Source organism: Giraffa tippelskirchi, chromosome 10 (genome assembly GCF_054371585.1).
Source record: "Giraffa tippelskirchi isolate mGirTip1 chromosome 10, T2T-mGirTip1v1.2.pri, whole genome shotgun sequence".
In the NCBI taxonomy this organism is placed as follows: Eukaryota; Metazoa; Chordata; class Mammalia; order Artiodactyla; family Giraffidae; genus Giraffa; species Giraffa tippelskirchi.
In genome coordinates, this window is record NC_137284.1 from 98,223,047 (window position 1) to 98,244,869 (window position 21,823).

The 21,823-nt window shown below is 36.3% G+C and overlaps 1 protein-coding gene across 7 annotated transcripts in view; it reads left to right on the top strand.

Moving 5' to 3' along the window:
* The window catches only part of TFEC (transcription factor EC), a 751,469-nt gene that overhangs the window by 526,618 nt on the left and 203,028 nt on the right, over positions 1–21,823 (top strand). For 2 of the 7 annotated variants that reach the window (XM_081537890.1, XM_081537893.1), the window contains exon 1: positions 1,267–1,372. The exons of the other annotated variants lie outside the window; for them this stretch is intronic. The gene's annotated coding sequence lies outside the window, so the exon portion shown is untranslated. Of the gene's footprint in view, positions 1–1,266; positions 1,373–21,823 lie in introns of those variants that run through there. 7 annotated transcript variants of the gene reach the window in all.

Sequence of the window (21,823 nt, forward strand, 5' to 3'; positions counted from 1 at the left end):
GGTAATTTAGAGAATAGAGTGCATTTCTATCCTCTAGTAAGGACAGCACATAAAATTTGTACATTATTTTGTTACTCAACTTTGTTGTATAAACAGAGAAGCTATTATTGTACCCATTTTACAAATGGGAAACTTAAGGTTAGCATGCTTAAATGACTTGCCCAAAGTAATGCAACAAGTTAGTGAGAAGTCCAAGCTTTGCTGCTGATTAGTTTGCATTGCTTTGGACATCTATGCAGATCCCCAAGCATTGTCCTCTTTCCATACCACTAAAATGCACATTCATTGTAGAGGGAAGGTAGCTCACAGGAGAGCGCAGAGGCTTGTTCTTCTAGACATGGGTAGTTAGAGGTATACTACTTTTGAAAATAGAGTACTTATAATTTCATCCCCTGAACCAGTTAGAATTGACTAGGTTAGACACTTAACCTCCAAATCTCAGTAGTTAATAAAATAGTTATTTTTCATTTGGGCTATAAGCTCAAAGTAGGTTATAGGAGAATTTTGTCGACCAGAGTCATTTGGGGCCCTAGGTTGCTGGAAACTGGACACTTGCTTCCACAACCACCAAGGCAGCCAAAAAGGAGGGATGTAGAGCCAATTACCAGCAAGTAAATGTTTCAAACTCCTTTACTTCTCTGCCCCAAAGTTAGTCCCATGGCAACTCCTAACTTCAAGTGTCAGAACTATAAGAGACTGGAATATGGATGAAAACGGTGAGCATTGGTAATGATTACCACACTCATCCATTGCCAAATACACACACAGACACAGATACACAGATGTATGTAAGTTGCTTTTTTTTTCTTTGTCTGGGAAGATGACTCGCTTTCCTTACAAATCTTTGAAGCAAGCTCAGTGTTTCCAACTTGGACTTATTTGTTGACATTTTTGGATGAAAATTTGTAAAATCCAGAGGAATAAAGTTGGATAATGATGACAGAGGAATAACTTATCTTTTCCTAGGAGACTTCAGCTAACAGTGGCAATATTGTCCTCTTATTACACATTGAAATTTGTGCTTACTTCTCAGTTTTTATATTAATCACTTCTAACTTTTATTTGTATGTAGAGCATTTGTTGATAAAATATTTGATGGGGGGAAAAGAATTGGGTTGTTTTTTGCTATTGCAAATTATTCAAATCATGATCAGTTAAATATTACTCACTCTCTTCAAAATTATAGTCAGAAATATGAGAAATGAATGTAATGCCAAAAAGAGGAACTAAATCATGGTTTATATAGCTTGGCCTCCCATAGAAGTAGAACAAGTAGAGAAGTAGAAGTGAACAGAAAGACAATGCTTATAGTACATAGAAAGCAGATGGAGAGATTGACTCTCACAGACTATGTTCCTGAGATACTACAAAGGTAACTTTTTCCTCTAAATAATTTAATTAGAACTATAAAATATACAATTACATATATCTAGGGATTTAAAAGCACATAACTATAAATTTCAACTTAATTTTAAAGTTCATGTATTAAAAACATTTAAATTACATTTTGCTCTATAAATTAGAAATAGATAATATTTTAGTGCTATTTTAAAAATTATTGGTAACATTTGATTGTAATGTTTCAGTAATGAATTTGATAAAAGGAAAAGGAAATGAATTGAAGAAATGATATTTGAGATTTCTAAATAGTTTTCCCTTTTGGCTATACAAAAGTGGCTTCAAATTTTGTTGGAGAATTGACATGAGTTTGTTTATCTCATTTTATGCAATATATGTGTTTAGAAAAAGCTGGTTGAACATATAAGTATTATTTGTAATGTAAGGAATATAATCTATCTATCATCTATTATCATCTGTTTAATTTAAAGAAAGAGCATCAGACAAGAAAGTTATTTTACAGAGTACATTTTTGATAAAGATGTATATACATTATAAGTTTGAAGTTTTGAAAATTGTATTTCCTTAAAATGAGGTTAAATAGATTTGAATTTCATAATTTAAATGTGTGATATTTATTTCTCATTATTTATTGCAGTAAATACACCTGGAACTTAGTGCTCATTTCATTTGTCACACTGAATCTTAGTTCAGATAGCCCTTAAATGGAGAGAAGTGAGTTATTTAAAAATAAAAACTACTAAAATAAATAAATTATTTGAATTAGATATGTATGCTCTGAAACACAGATTGTTCATATTCATATTTATAATGATAAATTATATAATAAATTAGCACATTTTATAATCTTTTAAGGTCAACATTTAATAACATTTGATTATACCTTTTTGTTACTTCATATATTTAATATGAACAAATATCAAAATTAATAAAAGCAAGTACAGTTACACAAAGGGCCTCTTTAACTCATAATACTAATGATGATTTGTGAAATATTATAAGATAGAATTTACGTTTGTTATAGTATGGCATTAGTACTATATATTTATAGCTGTATATAATCATAAAAGACAGGAGAAATAGATATTTATCCATTATTGTTTAAGCAAAGCCAACACAGGTCTTCATAAAATACTTTATAGCTCAGATTTTTTTTTCTCTTTTGCATATCATTTAAATTTCCCTTAGTGTTTCTTTCACTTTGGGAGGGAATTTTTTAGAAATAGAAAATAAATTGCTTTGAGAACATAATTAAGATGTGAATTTGTTAAATTTGTCTAGAAATATATTCAGTTGCTTAAATTACATAAGGCCAACAGGAAAAGGGAATACACACTTCAGAGGTTTGCATAATTTTTCACACAGCTAAATAGTTTGACTTAGTTTAGATATGTCTTCTCTTTTCCATAATGCTCATTTAAAGCTAAGAGCTTTAGTTGATATTTCTTGTTGAAAATGAAGGAGAACATAAAGAAATAATCACTAAAAAATACTCAATAGGCTGTGACATAAGCCAGAAATATTTTTTAATAGCATTATATTGGAGAAGCTTATGTGACAGATATAGGATTGAATTTCAGAAATAGTTTCTGTTTGCTTATTACCTTTACCCATTCATAGACTTTGTAAAACATTTAAAAAGTATTTGTAGTTAAATCTGTGAAATTTGAATGGCACTGTTGTTATTTCTTAAAAGACTCTTGTAAGACAAGAAAAATTATTGAGGGAAAATAGTGATGGGTGTGAGCCACATTCATTAATAGAAAAAAATATGAATGTGGAAAACAGACAAAATATTTTAAATATATACGGAAAAGCATCAGTTATGGAAAGGTGAAATAATTTAAGTATTTGAGTAGTAAGGACTTTCTTAGATCTGCTATGGGTGGCCTAACACAGAGATTGCAACTTTCAGAGAATATGCTTCAAAAATCTTCGGAAATAATTTCTAAACTGTCAGCTGTTGACTAAAATCCTCCCCAGATTTTCTGCTGGTGAGATTAGTGTAATCTTCTCTAGCTCAGAGTAGAAATCACAAAGTTTCTGTTAATAGTTAGGAAAAAGCCCTTCCCATTCAGCTTCCCCCAAACAATTAACGGTTCTCTGTACTGTATTGCCCAAGCTCACACTGACCAGAAAGCTCAGGTTTATCATAGGAACTGCTTGAAAATGCTGAAAAGGCAAGAGTCATCATATTTCTTCACAGTGCAAAATAAAATAAAATCTTATTTCCCCACTCACCAAATCTAGTTATTCTGTGGTTCGTTCTTCATTCTTTGGGTTATTGTTGGATTTACATGGTTCAGGGAAGACACTATGAGGCTTTGTGAGTCTGCAGGGGTCCATTCGAAGGGCCTTGCTCTCAGTGTTCTGCAGTTTCCAGGCGCTGTGGGAGACCTGCCATGTCAGGGAGCCAGTCTACTGCACTGTAGAATTGCCCGCATCTTGTCCTACCAAACCTCAGGAATCCAGCTGCCAGGCATTAGACAATTCGCTTTTTTCATCAACCTTCAGAGGTTTTTTTCTTCTCACAGAATCCAGTTTAATGTCATTAAAAGTTTGAGGCTTTTAAAAATAAAAGTTTGATTAATTCCCCAGTGCTTAAGGAAAGCTCAACCCTAGCCATTTAATTTTAATCCTGAGGTAGTAGTTTCCTGGGCTCCCCTGATAGCTCAGTTGGTAAAGAATCTGCCTGCAATGCAGGAGACCCCAGTTTGATTCCTGGGTTGGCAAGATCTGCTGGAGAAGGGATAGGCTACCTACTCCAGTATTCTTGGGCTTCCCTTGTGGCTCAGTTGGTAAAAGAATCTGCCTGCAATGTGAGAGACTTGGGTTCGATCCCCTGGAGAAGGGAAAGGTTACCCACTCTAGTATTCTGGCCTGGAGAATTCCATGGACTATATACTTCATGGGGTCACAAAGAGTGGGGCACGACTGAGCAACTTTGGGACTTCCCTGTAGCTAAGATGGTGAGGAATCTGCCAGCAATGCAGGAGTCCTGAGTTCAATCCCTGGGTCAAGAAGATCCCTTGAAGAAGGAAATGGCAACCCACTCGAGTATTCTTGCCTGGAGAATCCCGTGGACAGAGGAGCCTGGAGGGCTACAGTCCATGGGGTCGCAAAGAGTCAGACACGACTGAGCGACTAACACACACACATAGTAGTTTCATAATGTTCTAAAAGAGGAGGTTGTGGCTCAGAAAAATCTTAAAAACTAGTGTATGTTTACATGAACAGTAAATAGGGGACATAGAATTTGAAACAAGCTACCTCATATGTGTCAGATGAAGAATTTAAAGTTGAAAACTATACAGTGAGTCCACAAGGAAACTCATGTTTAGTGGAAAGCAGGACAATGGATAGGCACATAAATAAATGCCTTTCTGTGTGATAAAATTTAAAGTGTGTAATAATATTAGAACACAAGTGAGAAAAAGGAGAGAATAGATAATTCAATATGGAGTGCTCAGGTAAGGCTTCTAAGAGGAAGCAGGAGTTTTGAAAGTTGAGAGGAGACAGACCTTCCAAAAGAAGGGGGGAAGCATTTTCAGTATTTTTGCAGCTGTCATCTATCCCCACCTCCACACTTATCTTTATTTTTCCCCATCCGTTTCCTGGTTTCTCTCCCCCTAAACCCTATTCATTCCTTACTAAATGTATTTTGTCATCACATATTATTTATAATAACTAACCCAGTTGAGTTATGGCATACAGTTTCCTTACTATGTTATTCCAAAGTCACTGAATATAGTATGCATTGTATCTATATTGTCAAATTAAAATTTGATTTGTAATGCTGTTTTACTTGCTTTTATGTTCTGAACTGAGCATCTAGGTTCTTCCCAACTGTCATAAGGGAAGTTAATGGGAGAAATGGGAAGAAAATAGGAAAAGCAAGTGAAGGCAGAAAAAAGAAGAGAATGGAGACAGAAAAGACAGGGGAGGGAGGGAGAGTGAGAGCAAAAGGAAAAAGAAAAGTTTCTTAAGAAATATAAACAGTGCTAACCTAGTTCTTTTCATGTGCTTGTGAATCTTTTGCATGTGAAAGGAAGGTGTTCTAAGATAGGACATTTTAGGGAATATGATCCAAGGACACAATTTAAAGATAGAACATGAGAAAGTATAGGAAATATCATCTGAGACACGATGGAAGCCTAAGGTATTATATCAAAACTCTTGCTACTGTTGGAAGTCCCCAAATTACTTTCTAATTGACCAATTTTAATTGAAGATGCTCCAAAATAGGGGCTCCCCAGGCAGCTCAATGGTACAGAATCTCCGGCCAATGCAAGAGCCACAGGAGATGTGGGTTTGATCCTTAGGTTGGGAAGATTCCCCTGGAGGAATGGCAACACACTCCAGTATTCTTGCTGGGATAATCCCATGGACAGAGGAGCCTGGTGGGCTACAGTCCATGAGTTCTTAAAGAGCTGGACATGACTGAGCACTGTGAAGTACAAATAAGTACTGAATGGCCTAGTGGTTTTCCCTACTTCTACTCCAAAATAAAGTTTAGTATTACACACAAAACCAGAGATGAAGATAGAGTGGCAATAAGTCCAACCTAAGCTAAGTCTCCCATTTGGTCTAAAATGCATGTATGTAACAGAATTACCTGGTCATAGGATGTGAATATGAAAAAGCATGTTAATGATTTTTTAGTCCAAAACCTTCATTTTGGAGATGAGGAGATGGAGGCCTAAATATCTTTTTTTCAGGTACAAATAAGGAGCCATTCGGAGTTCTGCCTAGATTTCATAGCCTGGGTTCTCTTCCCTTTAAATTGAGGCTTAATTAACATGGAAAATGTCAGATTTGTGAGCTACACTCAGGAAACATAAAAAGTAAATCCTTGAGAAACCACGCAGAAATTCTAGAGAATCACAAGAAAGAGAGGGCTACAAATATATGTGGCTCATTTCTACATAGCCAAACTGTTTTAGAGATTCATGGCTGAGGATGGGTAGAGTCATGGGGAAGCCCACATGAAAATAAATATTTGTCTGGCTTGTAATATCTTGTTTTCCTATATTTGAAATGTATTTTGCTAATTATAATCTGAGAAGTAGTACTGAACAAAACAAAACAACTCTTTGTGTTAGCCCTCTGAGGTAGGCCCTGGCAGGCTTGGTGTAGGTTCAGTAACACAGTAAGAAATACAACATGGAGCTATGTCAACTGTGTAGCAGGGAAGTGCCTTTTGTAGAATAGTCCTTTGATGTCTTAAATAATGTGATATTTGATCATCTGACTTCCCTTTACCTGGCTAACTTCTATTCATACTCTATTTCTTAATTTAAACATTAATTCTTCAAGGAAACTCTCTCTGATTCCTCAGTAGAGATTAGATCTCCCATTTTATATATGTTCATTGGACCGTGTACTTAGCATTAATCAAAATGATAAATGTATCAGTCAGGGGAATAGAAATCACACTAGATCTTTCAAGGAAGGTGAATTTGATAGAACAAATTAGTTATACAAGTGGTAAAAGCATTGGTTCCATACTCTGGGTTCTTTTTGAACTAGACTGGGGCCAATTGACAGTGATATGGAAGAAGGAGGATTTGTGGGCTATACTTAGGAACTGTAAAAGTAAGGTGAGGTAACCTGGATTGGGAGTGTGTTTTTGACTTCTTGGGGTGCCTACCAGAGTGCTTGAACTGCCAAAGGGGACATTTTAGCATGGACTACTATAGCTGAGTTAGGGAAATCAGAGCCAATTATGGGAGCCCAGAAGTGTCACAGCCACCTTCGGAGACACCACCACAAAGAAAACAAAGAGGAATAAATGCCCAATAGAGAGGAAGACCCAAGACTTTCCCTCTCCTGTCACCTTCCAGTATTGTATCAATTCCTCTTATCAGCCAAACCTAACTGGAAATCAGTTAGCAAGGAATTCTGGGAAATATATTTTCTGGGGGTCTCTAGCCCCCTGTAGATACAGCACAGAACATGGAAAAAAGTGACTGACCTCAGACAAATAATTAATGCTAGTATACTAAACAAGTATATACTAATTAATGCTATTATCAGGGTAATGTCAATCTCTCCAGGTATTCTGTCATTCCATAGGTTAAGAATGTATCTGCCTTATTCACTAATATATTACCAACACATTTCATAGTGCTTGGCCCATAAAAGATTTTGAATAAATAAAAAAATATATGGATGAATATTGTTATTGCCTCTATAATTTCAAGAGTCATGATCTCCACTGAGAGTTATGTGCTCCTTCCAATGCCACTGTGAATAAGAGCTCTGTGATGTACCAAGAGATAATAAGGCCTCCATCTGAACAAAGCAGGGTCACAGAGGTGTGAGAGAGGAAGGAAAGGAAGGATATTAGTAAGTGACAGAGTTTCAGATTATAAATTTCAGTTTATAAATTTTTCTTCAGCCTGTCTTAATTGCTTTATCCATCTCACCCTCACACCTTATAGGCAACTCCAGTACATGTATCTACTTGGGAAGATTTTTGTCAGAAATGGGAAGATAAGCACCATATAAAGAATGATTAATGTAGATCAAACCTATTAACTAGAATTAAATGATGATCTTCCTAATGTCTATTGTCGCACAGTGTTTAGTGAACACTGTGTTGTTTACCATTATGCTAGGGCAGGATCACTCTTTTCTCCTTATGGTTTCATCTAATCCTCTGCTTCAAGGGATGGGCCACAGATGAAAGCTTGCAAAACTTAGAAAATGTTTTTATTTCCCTTTTCCTTCTGTGGCTCTAATTACATGTGTATTAGTCCACTTGAAGTTGTCTCATAGCTCACTGATAATCCCTTAATTTTTTCAGACTTGTTCTGTTAGTTTAATTTTTAATAGTTTCTGCTATTATGTTTTAAATTCACTGATCGTTCTTTCAGTTCAGTTCAGTTCAGTCACTCAGTCATGTCCGACTCTTTGCAACTCCATGAACCACAACACGCCTGGCCTCCCTGTCCATCACCAACTCCCAGAGTCCACCCAAACCCATGTCCATTGAGCCGGTGATGCCATCCAACCATCTCATCCTCTGTCGTCCCCTTCTCCTGCCCTCAATCTTTGCCAGCATCAGGGTCTTTTCCAGTGAGTCAGCTCTTCGCATGAGGTGGCCAAAGTATTGAAGTTTCAGCTTCAACATCATTCGTTCCAATGAACACCCAGGGCTGATCTCCTGTAGGATGGATTGGTTGGATCTCCTTGCAGTCCAAGGGACTCTCAAGAGTATTCTTCAACACCACAGCTCAAAAGCATCAATTCTTCGGCGTTCAGCTTTCTTTATAGTCCAACTCTCACATCCATACATGACTACTGGAAAAACCATAACCTTGACTAGACACAGCTTTGTTGACAAAGTAATGTCTTTGCTTTTTAATATGCTGTCTAGGTTGGTCATAATTTTCCTTCCAAGGAGTAAGTGTCTTTTAATTTCATGGCTGCAATCACCATCAGCAGTGATTTTGTAGCCCAGAAAAATAAAGTCAGCCACTGTTTCCACTGTTTCCCTATCTATTTGCCATGAAGTGATGGGACTAGATGCCATGATCTTAGATCTTTCCTTATGTAGTGTCAAATCTGCTTTTAATCCTATTTTTTTTAACTTCAATATATATTTTGCTTGGTTTGCTAAAACAGTAAAGGAACAGAGAGCTTTTTTTTCCCTTTGTCTAAATATTGCTAATCACTATGGGTAAGGCAAATGATCATAGGTAGAATGAAAAACACAAAACAAGCAACTACAACTATAAAAACTGTAACATCAAAGGAATAGAATATAGCCGGTTTATCATTGTTACTTAATTTGCTCAAAGGATAGGAATATAAGGGCTATTTGTCCAGCCTGTTTTTGTTTTCTGCTTGCAAGCTTCTCCAGTTGCCAGTCTTGGATTTTTATAATTCAGAGTAAATTTTATTTTGGACATTATATTTTCCTTTTCTAGAATTTAGAGTTAGATCTCTGATGTTAATAATATCTCTCAGGCCTCTCCTTAATAGGTTCATTCATTCTTCCACCTTCTTGAACTTATAGAGTATGGTTATAGCATGCATTTTACTGTTGCTGTCATTTGTATCATTTATTGGTCTGCTTTTATTATTAAATTAGTTTTCCCACACTGTTGTTCCTATTTACCTACTTGTTTGTAATTTTTGATTGGATACCAAGCCTTGTGAGTATTGGCACTTTTACTAATTTTTAGAAATATTCTTGAGGTTTCTCTGGGATGAACTTAAGCTGCTTGGGAACATATTGATTCTTTCACAACTAGCTTTAATTTTTGCCAGAAGGAATCAAGGCTGTCTTTAGTCTAGGGCTGTGTTTGTGTGTGTTAGTCGTTCAGTTGTGTACAACTCTTTGCGACCCCAAGGACTGTAGCCTGCCAGGCTCCTGTGTCCGTGGAATTCTCCAGGCAAAAATATTGGAGTGGGTTGCCATTCTCTTCTCTAGGGAATCTTCCCAATCCAGAAATCAAACCTGGGTCTCCTACATTGCAGGCAGATTCTTTACCAACCAAGTGTATTTTCTACCCTGGCTCTTGGGATCATGAACCATTCTTAGCTTTGTGTGATCTCTAGAAATTATTCCTACTGCTTCTTTACAACCTTTTTACCAGCAAAAGGTAGTTTGCTTATGCTCTGATCAGTACTCAGCAGGTCTTTAGGGCAACTCTGTACCTCAGGAGCTCCCTCTTTTTGCAGCTCTTTTTGCTGTGGTGGTTCTTCTCTGCCATGCAAATTCTAACTGCCTTGGCCTCTCCAGATTCTTGTCTCTGTCTCTTCAATTCAGAGAGAACTCTGGGCTCTGTTTGGATTCTCTCTCCCTGTGTTGTGGTTTGGAAACTCTCTCCAGGAAGTAAGCTGAAGCAACCATAGAACTTAAATAGTTTATATCCCTTTTCTCAGGGATCACTGCTTTCTGCTGCCATTTGTTCAGTGTCTGAATATCATTGTTTGGTATATTTTGTTTCACTTTTTAGTTATTTAAGATATGGGTGTAAATCTGGTCCTTGTTCTTCTATCTTGGCTGGCAGTGAAAGTCCTTGAAATTTTTTCCAAAATAAGGCTCATGAATACATTGCTCATAAATGCTATTTTTTAAAATTCAAAGTTTAATCTAGGTACACTTGGAGAGATTGGAGTATTACTTTGCATCATCACTTCAAAATGTTTTAATATATATTTTTGACAAAATTACCAGAAAGGCCTATATTTATGTTTGGATTATTCTATTTCCTACATTGAGAACTAATAAAAACATTTTCCAGGAATTTAATCTTTGCTGAAGTCTAGTGCTTACTGAATTATCATGGATGTCTTGGTGAAAAAAATACTAAAATCCAGTGAAACAAATCAATTCAGATTTTGTTATGAACTAACTAAATTGGTGACTTTATAGTATCTTGCACTACAGGTGTTCATTCACTATTTCATCCATCAAAAATGCAAATCTTCCAATTATGAAAATTTGTATAATGATATAAAGAGACAAGTACATTTGTCCTGTTGAATAAAAGAAAATTCCATTGTAACAAGTTTTCATTCTTGCTGAAAAAAACAAACCCTGCTAAGGAGAAAAATTCAATTGGAGAGTAAAAATTTCAAAAGCTAGTAACAAATGAAAATATTTTGTGTTCAGATAAATGTTAGAAAAAAATCTATTTTGAACTAACAAAGTTTCATCAGTCAACCTTTCAAAAGAAATTCAGACTTTGTCACACATTTATTCATTTTCATGTGCAATAATGGTGTATTTTCAATGCTGCACAAAACTTGCATTATTTTCAAAGGAAATAAATGAAAATATTATAGTTTGAATAAAATAATATTTAGAAGTTATAATTTTAAAACCTCAAATGTTGATTTTATACTATTAATTATACTCACTTTATAAGAGATGCATATCAAAATTAATGTTTAGCAAATTAAGCTTTGAGCCAAGAAATCATACATCACAAGGGCTTTATTTCTATATGAACAAATGTAATTTGAGTTTGAGTCAAACCCACATGTTTTCCAATCATCCTTACTCTACCTCTGAATGCTAATATAAGAACACAAAAACTCTTCTCATGAATTTTTAATGTCAGTTTCACTTCCAGTTAACACAGTATTAAAATAGTATTCCCCTAAATATACACTCTACAAGAAAGTAATGTGACAGCAATAAAAATGCAAACATATTCTCTAAACATATAGATGCCAAGGTAGTTGTTTTTATTGTTGTTTTAATATTATTCTTAACCATTTGTATATCACCATGTGACTGCAGTGGTGTAGTTTTTGAGCAGGAAGGTGAGCTGTGAATTTTTTTTCTCTTTAAGGCCATTGATTCATAGTTCTAATGACTCTAAAATAAAATTTAAAGACAAGGAAGTTCATAATCATTGCATTCAGTATTGTAATGGAGGCCTCAGAAGATATGATTTATCCCTTGACTTCAAATTTAAAAACAGATTTAATTATTTTTATTATAAAACTAATTCATGCATATCACTGAAAATTTTGAAACTAGAAAGAATTTTGGAATTGGAAAGTCATAGTTCCACTACCCACAGAAGAGGAGCTTTGACAGAAGTAAGGTCTTCTGATTAACATTAAGCAATTTTAAGTAAGAGACAGAGATTAGTAGTAAACTATAACAATTAAGCAAGGTATAACGAAAAAGAAATTTTAGACTAAGTGTGACAAATGTTTTGGTCTGTTGGAACGTGTAATTATTTGGATTTTAAAAGTCAACAAAAAATAACGTCTAAAGTCCGGAATTAATTTACTTGGTGGGGAATCAAGACAGGGAGGAGGAAGTTTTTTGGGTTAGTCTGGTTTGCACATTGTGCAATGTGCCCAGTGTGCACATCTGGTTGCACATTGGCTGTTGTAAAGGAATTACAGTGTGAATGCCCCATTACTTAGAGGCAAGACATAATGTTTGAGGAGTTAATGGTGAATTGCTGAGTTCAGTACCTCTTAATGTCTTTTTTCCAGATCTTTATTGTCCCAAGACTGAAAAAGTTATATAAATTTTTGTTGACTGTAGAATGTGGGAATTGGGAGAATGAGAGAAAAGCATGAATTTTCTGCTGAAATTTGAAGATATCCCCAAATATAACATCAAATGTATTATTATTTGGAAATAACTCTGAAAGGCTCTATTGATCTTTGCAACTTGAGAAATGATGATACTTGAATTTGTACATACATACATACACCAGTCATATACTCTCCTTACTTGTATGCTATTCTTATACAGTATAATAGTTGATATTAATTATTTATAATCCTCAAAATTGGATATTGTTATTGATTTATTTCCATAATTTCTTCTTCTTTGATTGTAGTTGGTAATAGTCACTTTTATTTATTTAATGGTACCAAGTAAACTCATTTTGTAGGCTTCTTCTGATCATTATGTGATTAACCATCTTTGAGAGTCTGAGTTGGCAGTTTCTTGATTTATATCTTAGCTCTCATTTATAGTTGTTTGATCCTTTAGTGTTTGATGGCTTTTCACTGTGAGCCAACCTTGAAGCATTAACTGTGAGACTTTTTTAGATTTGTTAAGGTGAGTTTACCTATATAGGTGCTTTTGCCAGGAACTTGTGTTTACTACCAAACCTGGATTACTTTAATTGCCATTTCCAGATATGGATATTTTGGACAATAGAGATAGCCTGATTTTTCTGAGACAGGCTTGTGGTTAAGAAGGGAAGACCATTAAATTTCTCTAACCTCTCCCTGCTCTCCACTCAGAGATAAAGCTGTGGCATGCAAGTATCTCTACAGGCTCTATAAACAGGGCAATTTCTTTCAGGCACTGACCATAGTGTCCTTTCTTCAAGGGTTCTGACTTTGGTGGACTTTTTTTGATCGACTTAGGTCCTAGACCTTTGTCTCTCTCCCCCAACTGTGAGCCTTTCAAATTTTGATCGTTAGTTTGTCAGGGATTGGCAAACAGTCCTGGACAGACTCCTACTCTGGAGTTTATTTCTTCTGAGTATGCAGTTTTTTTGTGTGTTTCTGGTGGTTGAGGAATTTCTTAATTGTCTCTTCTTGCTCAGACAGACATTAAAGTGATTTCTAAAAATGCTATTCACCTGTATTAGGTATATTACACTGAAAGATTTTTCACTTGATTTCTTGTCCTTCATAGTTGCCAGAAACAATTCAAACTTCAGTGTTTTATCTTGTTTATAATTTTAAATTTGGTTTTCTCCATTTTATTTTGAATTTGAATATGTAAAGAAATTGATAATGATTGATTTTTATCCTGTATTATACTTGAATCTTAACATATTGCTTTTTGAAGTGTCACAGAAATTAAGGTACTTCAATTTGTAAGTAACTTGAGAAGTTTTGCCTACTCTAGAATTATTAATACCTTGTTTTAGTGGGTGTTATGGGTATTTCTGAGACAAAGTTACTGAGGAATACTGTATGTGGACCTAAATTAATCCAAAATAACTTTATTTCCTGCAAGTATTTATCAAACTGAAACTACTTGAGACCTGATTATAGCTCCTGTCTCTAATAAATCAAAACTTCATTTTTGGCTTTGGAGTCTTGGTACTTAGTTGGAAATACCCTATTTCTAAGAATTGCCTGTAATCATTGAGTCCAGAGCATTTACTGGATGTGAGTCTAGCAATTATGATATTCTACATACATACAGAAAAGGAAGTGGGCTCTGTGGTGTGATTTTTTGGGTGATCCCTCCTGACCAAATGATTTTCTCCTCTTTTTAACTATGGCTCAGCGATGACAGTTTTAGCCACTTTACATATACAGCAAAAGCAGGAGTGACTATCTTCAGATAGTTGAGGGAAAGGGCAGGATTTATAGATATCAGTCTGCTCTCTCCTTAGCATGGATTTGATTATAAGATAAAGTAAATGTCATTTCCCAAGGTTGATAGCCTAGGGGGAAGAGATTTAGGACAGCTATATTTCTAGGGAAAGAAGAGGAATCAATTTTACCTTGTTTGGACAATTTACTGTTGTGAAAGAATAAACAGCCAGAATTTTCTAAGATTGGAGGAAAATGGGTAATTATTAGTAGTATGTAATTTTATTTGTAGTTATTTTTACTTTTTTTGCCAAAGTAAACCAGGATTGCAATTTTTCCTAGCAATACAATTTTTTAATTAAACTTTTTATTTTGTTTTGGGGAATAGTCAATTAACAAACAATGTTATGATAGTTTCAGGTGAACAGGGAAGGGACTCAGCCATACATATACAAGTATCCATTCTCCTCTAAACTCCCCTCCCATCCAGGCTGCCATGTAACATTAAGCAGAGTTCCATGTGCAGTACAGTAGTAGGTCCTTATTGGTTATCCGTTTTAAATATAGTCATGTGAACATGTCCAACTCCCTAACTATCCCTTCCCTCCATCTTTCCTCCAAACAACCATAAGTTCATCCTCCAAATTTATGAGTCTCTTTCTACTTTGTAAGTAAATTGTTTTGTATCATTTCTTTTTATATTCGACATATAAGTGATGTCATACTATATTTCTCTTTCTCTGTCTGACTTACTTCACTCAGTATGACAATCTCTAGGCCCATCCACGTTGCTGCAAATGGCATTATTTCATTCTTTTCAATGGCTGAGGAATATTCCATTGTATATATCTTTTTTATGCATTCATTCCTCTGTTGATGGACATTTAGGTTGCTTCCGTGTCTTGGCTATTGTGAATAGTACTGCAGTGAATATTAGGGTGCATGCCTAGCAATACAATTTTTATTAGGCAAAAAGTCCTCCATAAAATCAGTTAGTCAGGTTAGGCAAAAAACTTGATTAGGCAGGTGATGTGGAGACAGTAGCAGAATCTTTTTCCTAAAGGTCAACCAGGTACATTGGTTGGTGAGTCGGCTCTGTCATCTCAAATGTGTTTTTGTTTCTGGTCCAAGACTATTGTTCCAGTGGTCACCATTTTCCAATCAATGAGAAAAGAGGAAAGTTCAGGATAGGCTGCTTGTCTGAAGGAGATAATGCTAAAGTTGCATGCATTGATTTCACGTACATCATATTAGCCTGAACTCGGTCACATAGTCACACCTAGCTGCAAAAGAAGCTAGTAAGTGAAAGCTTGAGCTTGACAACCATGTATCCATCCAAAACCCAGACACTACTGTAAAAGAAGGGAGAAGAAAGAATACTGGGCTAATATCAGTGATCTGTGCTACACTTACACTGGGCGTTAAAGTGTTTATCACTGTTAGCTAAGGGACGTTTTTAAAAAATTAAAATAATAGAAACATGCTTGAGCTGGCTGAAACAAAAATGGAGAATGTATTATAAAAACACAGAGAGCTCAAGTGTGAGAATGCAGCTGGACCCAGAAAGAGACTAGAAACAGGAACTGGAAATTGTCAGGGTCCTCCTATCTCTGCATCTCTGCTTCTTTCTACAGTTTTGATTCGTTCTGTTGCCATAGCCTGCCTTTTTGTGATTGTCAGGCCACATAAAGAAAAGAGCATATAGAGTCCCAGAGGTAACCTGCAAAAATTCCAGCAGCGTGCAGAACTCATTTGGCTTCTCTGAATCCTAATTCCAGGTTTGGTTTCTAGGTGGGGGAATTCGGTCCAACTAGGGTCAAGTCTCTACTTCTGTCCACTTAATTGTGGCAAAGAGGTATTGAATGATGCAATTGTAGCTGGTAGAGCCCCACAATGTGTGGGTGGGGATGCATTCTGAAAACTAAGATGGTGATCCTTAGAATGTGTCCACAATGCCAGCCTTATTAGTCTTCACGGAAATCCAGCACTTCAAAGAGAGCCCTTATCTTTTGTGCCTAGCTCTTCCAGTTTACTGATAGAGTGAGTGCTCCTAGGGACAAGCAGAATTCATAGCAAATTCTCATCAGATGGGAGTTGTGAAGAAAATGAAGAATTCCTTCTGAAGATGTACATTTTCTCACTGTATGGTCAATCTTTGCATCACAAAAAATTGTGCTTGAGGAAAAAGAGCTGCTCTGCAGCTGTCAGTTGGTAGCTGACCTGATTCTAACAGCTAAGGCATGGTGTTGTGTTTATCCTAAACAGCATCAGCATGTGCTGAGGTCACTCTGGGATCAAATAGAACAGAACAAAAACCAAACCCACAAAAGTGGCCAAACAACTCCCTCTAATGGCTAACAGGAATGACTATATTTGTTAACCAATTAAAGGTTTAGACAATCTGTGTTTTCCCTGATTCCTATACTGGTATCCAACCACTGAATTATCCTGATAACATTCAATCTAAAGCTAAGAATGCATCTTTGAACTGTTCTTAAAAAGCACCTAACACAAGCCCAACCCCTCTAACAGGCTCCTTGTAACACCCTTGGACTGAGATGTTTCCTAGTTCCCCATGCAACATGGTCTCCCTGGATGCAGCAAGAATCAATCTAACTTTGTTTGACTGTAGCATAGTCCTTGGTTGGTGATGCATCTTTAAGGCACCTGACTGAAAGAAAACCAACAAAACAAAACACTATAAACACACAAGTGCATACACAGAGACTCTTTGTCCCTTTGAACTTTTGTACAGATGTACTGAGCATGTTTTTAGGCTAGTGAGTTGGTTTGTTTGGAAGATGATTGCTTGTGTCCATGCTCAGTCACTTCAGTCCTGCCCAACTTTTTGCAACTCTGTGGACTGTAGCTTGCCAGACTCCTCTGTCCAGGGGATTTTCCAGGCAAGAATCCTGGAGCAGGTTGTCATGCTCTCCTCCAGGGGACCTTCCCGATGCAGGGATCGAACATGCATCTCTTGCATTGCAAGCCGATTCCTTACTGCTGAGCCACTGGGATAGCCCCTCGAAGATGCTTAGTCACCTATTGTGACTTGATGAGCTCAAGTTTGTTATGAGGGAATGTGTTACAGAAACTTCATTTTTTACTCTGCTCTTAAAAATTATTAAGTATTTGGATAAATAGCCATGAAAGAATATTTATTCTTTGTGACATTAACACAATGATGAGAATATAATAGCTTGAATTGCTCCAGCTCCTTTTCACAGTTCCAGATATTTAAAATTACTCAAGTAATTTAAGTTTGGAAATGACAAATAGCCTTTCAATTTTTACTTTTACTCGCTGCATCATGACTAACTGATATACCCCTCCTGTGAATTCCTGGAACAACTTCTGCAGCACTTACTTACCTTGCAGTATTAATTAGCATGTAACAGGTGTGATTCTGTTTATGTACTTGTGTAATTTGTTGATTGTAAATTTCAGAGAGTATTGACCACATAAGAGGGTTTTTCCTAAGTGTATCACAGGGCTTGATACTTTATGCAGAGCAGTTTTTTGAATAAATATGTGGCTGATATCTGGATGCTGCAAAAATTCAGTGCCAGTCTGGAGAGGACACTAGATTGCAAGTGCCTTGAAGGCATCAGTTCAGTTCAGTTCAGTCGCTCAGTCTTGTCCCACTCTTTGCGACCCCATGGACTGTAGCACAGCAGGCCTCCCTGTCCATCACCAACTCCTGGATCCTACTCAAACTCATGCTCATCACACAAGTGATGCCATCCAACCATCTCATCCTCTGTCGTCCCCTTCTCCTCCTGCCTTCAATCTTTCCCAGCGTCAAGGTTTTTTCTAGTGAGTCAGTTCTTTGCATCAGGTGGCCAAACTATTGGAGTTTCAGCTTCAGCATCAGTCCCTCCAATGAATAGTCAGGACTGATTTCCTTTAGGATGGACTGGTTGGATCTCCTTCCAGTCCAAGGGGCTCTCAAGAGTCTTCTCCAGCACCACAGTTCAAAAGCATCAATTCTTCAGTGCTCAGCTTTCTTTATAGTCCAGTTCTCACATCCATACATGACTACTGGAAAAACCAAAGCTTTGATTAGACGGACCTTTGATGGCAAAGTAATGTCTCTGCTGTTTAATATGCTGTCTAGTTTGGTTATAACTTTTCTTCCAAGGAGCAAGTGTCTTTAAATTTCATGGCTGAAGTCACCATCTGCAGTGATTCTGGAGCCCTCCAAAATAAAGTCTGTCACTGGTTCCATTGTTTCCCCATCTATTTGCCATGAGGTGATGGGACTGAATGCTATGATCTTAGTTTTCTGAATGCTGAGTTTTAAGCCAGCTTTTTCACTCTCCTCTTTCACTTTCATCAAGAAGCTCTTTAGTTCTTCTTTGCTTTCTTTCATAAGTGTGGTGTCATCTGCATATCTGAGGTTATTGATATTTCTCCCAGCAATCTTGATTCTAGCTTGTGCCTCATCCAGTCCAGCATTTCTCATGATGTACTCTGCATATAAGTTAAATAAGCAGAGTGAAAATATGCAGCCTTGATGTACTCCTTTCCTGATTTGGAATCAGTCTGTTGTTCCATGTCCAGTTCTAATTGTTGCTTCTTGACCTGCACACGAATTTCTCAGGAGGCAGGTCAGGTGGTCTAGTATTCATATCTCTTTAAGAATTTTCCACAGTTTGTTGTGATCCACACAGTCAAAGGCTTTGGCATAGTCAATAAAGCAGAGAGCATAGATTGTGTCATATTCAACGTTATGAGACTGCTTTCTAAATATTGGCTAAATGATGGAAAGATTGCAATGGTATTATCTCTAGAGTGTATATAGTCTGATGAGGGTCACAAATGGGAAGGGGAAATTGAAAACAGTTTTCACTTGATATATCATTTGCCTCTAAGTCTAGGTGTGTGGACTACCATATCCGTTTAACTAATACATTTAAAATAGTTATTGCCATTCATGTACTGTAAGACACTGCCAATATGTCATTGCTTTAGTTTATATTGCACATAGCTTCTTTCATTATTATTTGTTTTAATGATATAATACCTGCTGTGACTATATTTTTAGGACATTCCTTCTATGCCTCATGTCCCCAGCATAAACATTGTACTGGCTCTCCTCTGCTTTTTAAATCAGTGGACCTTTTCCTCTTAAACCTCTACAATCCAGTCTACTGGAGGGTATGTCCATTTCTGTCCAAGTGCTTCTGAATTCCTGGTCCAGTTGGCTTCTTTCTGTCTTTGGCTTATTCAATGGTCATTTTTGTATCTGTGTCCTTTCACTTGATGATTTCTCATCTGGTCTCTCCTTTTGCCTCCTTTTTTTCCTCCCAGTTTGATGAATGCTTTAAGATTTAATTCAAGCCCGCACTTCTCTCTAATCCCTTCTTTTCTAGGACACAAATATAATCTCCTGTGAGATTACCATAGTAATTCTTGCCAGGATCCCATAGGTTATTACTAAGTTGTTTCCTAGTTGTTTTTTATGATTGAATTGACATTCCTAACCTTGATAATTAACTAAATAAATTCAGGGCTCAACGGTTTAAACTCTTCTTTATGACATTACCTCTATTCTTGGCATGCTTCTAAATAATAACAATAAAATGCTAGAATGATGAAAAGTGAGCTTTAATCAAAGAAAGCATGATCAAGAAGTGGCTCTTGAATGGAGAAGGTTTGTTGAAAGGCTGGGGACATGTTGGGAAGCGGTGAGAATGGTCCATTGTTCCAACACCATGGGAGAAGAACTGCTGGGCAGTGAATGGAGCTGTCAACTCTGGTTAGACTTGGTCATTGTTCCCGAGAAGCTGGTGTTAGCTCTGAGTAAGAGATAATTCATTAGAACGCTCTTGTACTTTTTCTCTCTCTTGCTCTGGGGCAGAAACTGTTCTACTTCACAAGCTGAACTTTTTACCTCTTGCCCTGCGAGGCAGAAACATGCTGCCTGAGTGCTTCCATTTGGAGACACCTTGTAGGAATCCTTATTGAATTGCTTTAGAAGAGTAGATTCTCAGTCCTCTAGAGCAGCCATCTGCCACAGCAACCCCAGAGGGTGTTATTTTTCAGTCAGAGGCAGAAGCCTTCTGTAATATGGGCTCACTGGGCTTTGGGGGAGAAAAAGACTGCATTTTGCAAACCTAGTTCTAATTGAACATCCCCACATTGCAATTATTATTGTATTTCAGTCTTGTAGCCTTTGTTATCGAGGTTTTTGTGTGAGTTAGGAGGGAACGCTTTGGGTGACTGTTCAGGCTTTTACATTTTTTTCTTTAATTTATTAAAGTTCAAATTAAACAAGGCTCCCGCTGTTACCAAAGTTTTCTGAACTATTTTGTGTAAATGTTATTCACCCTTTGAAACCAATACAATTAAAAGTTGTGTTAAGAGTTGTTCTTTTCAAGGCTATGAACTTTTTCTCTAAGGATTTTGAATTTGTTTCAAGTCTTTGATTTCTTCAATACATTTCAGAAAAGAAGATATACATGTTTTTTAATTGCTTCTCAAATTGGCAAAGTTATATTCTGTCACTTAGACAAAAATCTTTAAATGATTGCATTTCTCTGTAGATTAGTAGCTTGTTAATTTTCAAGATGAAATGCACTCAGGAATAAAAATCATTTGACAAGGTATCTCAGAAACTCACTTCAAAAGGAAACAGTAGATGCAGATTCTAACAAGGCCCCGTCTGAGATCAGAGCTTCTGTATGACGCACTGGGGACATCTAGTGGACAAAAAGTCAGAGTGGAACGTGCTGCTGCTGCTGCTGCTAAGTCGCTTTAGTCGTGTCCGACTCTGAAACTACATTCAAGGATGATCCTCACTTTCAAATAGCATACTTTAAAAAACAATCAGGAAAAATGTCCTTCCTATACCAAAATCAGTATACTTGCTCTGAAGATTAGATGTTAGGTTCATTTGAAATGTTTTCAACTTTGTATATTATTTTGAACTATTTATGAATATAATGGCTTATCTTGTTTGATTAATCTGGTATAGTTTATTGTGGCACTGTTAGACATTAATTTAATACAGTTTACATGTAGAAGGAGATATCTTACAATCAACCTGAGAACAGCAGATTTACATAGAACAGATGAACTATTGATTAACTATTTGGCTAGTTGTGTAATTTTCTGAAAGCCTGTCTGGATCTCTTTTCTTTCAAGATAGGGGCTTAAAAAAATGTTTTCTTCTGGTTTGGAATCTGGGATCTTATTTTTATAATATTACTTTTGTTTTCTATTCTAATTAATATGGTTCAAGGGTTTTTCACAACTATTATATAAATTTATATAATAATACTTAGTATTATTTATATATAAAATTTATATAATAATACTTAGTATTATTTATATATAAAATTTATATATAATACTTAGTAAAGATGTCCTGTTATTTAGTTCAAATCTTATTCATTGATGCTCAGGAAGGTGAGGGGACTTGTGAACTAAATAAAGAATCCAGATTTCTTGGCACTCATTCTGACACCCTTCTAGGAGATATCACTCTTGATGCAATGCCAGTAAATTTCTTAATGATTGGGGGGCCCAGCTAAACAGGCAATTAGAAACTATCAGCTAGCATCTACCATTACCATATCCTTTACAAAAATCATTATAACCATCTTAATAATCTTGTAGAAAAGGATTGTTTAAACCCAGTTTAAAGTTAAGAAAGTTAAGACTCAAAGTGAAGTAACTTGCTCAAGCT